This window comes from Archocentrus centrarchus, chromosome 5 (assembly GCF_007364275.1).
Source record: "Archocentrus centrarchus isolate MPI-CPG fArcCen1 chromosome 5, fArcCen1, whole genome shotgun sequence".
NCBI classification, from domain to species: domain Eukaryota; kingdom Metazoa; phylum Chordata; class Actinopteri; order Cichliformes; family Cichlidae; genus Archocentrus; species Archocentrus centrarchus.
In genome coordinates, this window is record NC_044350.1 from 15927731 (window position 1) to 15930906 (window position 3176).

The window sequence follows — 3176 nt, forward strand, 5'->3', positions numbered from 1 at the left end:
CCGCTGCTCGACTGCGAGTGGTGCTGCTGCTGCAGCAGGACGGGGGCCCCCCCACTGCTGGCCCCTGGGCTCCTTCAGGGGTCCTTCACGCGGCTTTAGGTGGGGGTCCGCAGAGAAGAAGGGATTACTTCAGATTCATTCACCGCCCAGTGTTATTTCACTCACCAGGAGATTCTGAGTAGGAATAAGAAGCGTCTCATAAATGATCTCTGCTGGCGCAGAACACTTGTCAAATCAAGTTACAGCGTACAGTGCTTTTGTCTGGAGGTCCTTAATTCACTCTTGACTTCACGGGCATTATGTCTTCACCTTGTTCAAAATTCATATTCACTTTTAAAAGCATTAAAAAATAGTTCGCAAACTTTTGATGACTGAGTGATAATTAAAGGAACCAGCATATTATTGGGGGCCACACAGGAAAAGCACACTTCTAGGACTGCCATCTTTGAATTATTGACAACATTAGAAACATCCCATCTCAGAGCGATGCTCAAAAACTAGTCCATGCATTTGCTACTGCTAGACTGGACTGTTACAATTGTTCTAAAAGTTCTCTGAAACTTGATCCAAAACTCTAACAGGGACTAGAGATCACATTTGTGCTATATTAGCTTCTCTTTGTGGGTTCCCAGTTAAATCCAGAACTGAATTTAAAATTAACACATACATAGTCCTGAATGATAATATCCCCATGATATCTTTAAGACCTCACACTACCATGTCATCCCAACAGAGCACTTCTCTCTCAGACTGCAGGCTTAAATGTGGTTCTTAGAGTTTCTAAAAGTAAAATGGGAGGCAGAGACTTCAGCTGTCAGGCTCCTCTACTATGGAACCAGCTCCCAGATTGGGATCAGGACACAGACACCTTCTCTACTTTTAAGATTAAGCTTCAAACTTTCCTTGCTTGATAATGCTTATACAGTGTATCACAAAAGTGATACACTGTATAAGTGTCTGCATATATTTAAGTATATCTTTTCATGGGACAACACTGACAAAATGACACCATGAAAAGTAGTCTGTGTGCAGCTTATATAACAGTCTTCATGTAGCGCAACAATTCATCTTTTAAGATCCTCAGAGAGTTCTTTGCCATGAGGTGCCATGTTGGAACTTTCAGTGAGCAGTATGAGAGAGTGTGAGAGCTGTACTACAAAATTGAACACACCTGCTCCCTATGCACACCTGAGACCTAGTAACACTAACGAGTCACATGACATTTTGAAGGGAAATGACAAGCAGTGCTCAATTTGGACATTTACGGGTGTAGTCTCTTAGGGGTATACTCACTTTTGTTGCTGCTGGTTTAGACATTAATGGCTGTATATTGAGTTATTTTGAGGGAAGAATAAATTTACACTGTTATATAAGCTGCACACAGACGACTTTTCATTGTTTCAAAGTGTCATTTTGTCAGTGTTGTCCCATGAAAAGATATACTTAAATATCTGCAGAAATGTGAGGGGTGTACTCACTTTTGCGATACACTGTAGTTGGGGCTGGATCAGGTGATGCTTAACACAGCTGCTGGGGGACTCTTGTGATGCACTAAGCATTTCTTCCTCCCCACTCGCCAGTTTTGACTCTGGATGTGGTTATGTATTATCAACTTTTGCCTGTTCTCTCCTTTAGTTTGTATTTTGGGTTGTTAGGTACTTCACACACACACACATCTCCCAGAAATACCTGCTTTCACATACTTTTAGCCTATATATAATTTAAACTACATTTTTCTCTTCATTTTAATGATGTAGGCCATAATCTAAACTTTAAGTCTTTCAAGAGATAATAAAAAGCAGATGTCATCATTTATTTCTATTAGATGTAACAAATTCATAGTATTTATGATACCTCCACTACCTTTTAACTCACCTGACGGGTTGGCTCTCATTCATGTGTGTCTTTTTGTCCCGACTCCCTCTGCTCTCTTCTTTTCCCCTCACCCCCAACTTGTTGTGGCAGATGGCTGTACCTCCCTGAGCCTGGTTCTGCTGGAGGTTTCTTCCTGTTAAAAGGGAGTTTCTCCTTCCCACTGTCACCAGAGTGCTTGCTCATGGGGGGGTTGTCTGATTGTTGGGGTTTTCTCCTTGAGCCTTGAGGCAACAACAGCTCTGGAACATTATGTTTCCAGTTGTTATGATTTGGTGCTATATAAATAAAAGTGAATTGAATTGAACTGAAGTGTTTGTAACTTCTTTGATTTTGCTGTCGCTCCTTCCATTGCGTGTGCAGCTTTCTTTCTATGTTTGTTTTTGCTGATTGTGAGTACTTTTTAAACTTTTTAAAAATACATTTGTAATGCAGCCACTTCTATCCTATATAAGTCATCATTAGGAGTTGAGAATAATTAATATTTCCCTAGTAAACACTGAATGTAAAAGTTCAGGCAGTTCACATAAGTCGGTCTTCTCTGGAATCATTATAAAGATGACAAGACAGTGTTTTACAGTTACAGTTCTCTGCTTTCCATTAACATGTTCTCGTCACTACAATCAGTTTTATCTGTGCAGTTCTCTGAGTGAATGCCTTCAGATGCCATTTATTATAATCTTATTTTGCCCAAGAGGGAAAGAAACATTCCTGATAACTCCAGACTACTGATGCTTATATCTCAGATCCCCCAGAGTAGCTAGAGCTTTGAGTATCATTGCATGATTTAACATGCCCCTACTTTATATAACATCTTGTTTGAAAATGTTTAAACGTGTGAAATCTGCTCCTACAAATCATAAGAAAAAAGCATGTCTTTTTTTTCCCCTATGAATAATGTCAAAGCAACTTATGTTTTGCAGACATACAGAGCCTTAAAACCTTCACGTTCGGCACAAGAGTAAAAATACATGAATAAAAAAAGACAGCTTACCAGACTTATAATGTCATTACCAAGGTTCTCCTTCACCAGCGCCGCCTCCATTGTAGTCATTAGTTCATCAGAAGCAAGATGAAAATAATTTCATGGGCCAGGGAAGCAAAAAATAATCAAGCTGCGTATGTTGTATACAACTCAAGGTCTTCCTGTTTTGGTCATCTGTAGGGAAAAAGACATATTTAGACACTGCTTGTGATGTCACTGACCCAAAGACTTGCACCAGCTGACGCTTGGAATAGTTTTGTCTCTAAAATCAAGCAAGCTTTTTTTTTTATTTGCAAAAAATAAATAAATAAAATAAAAT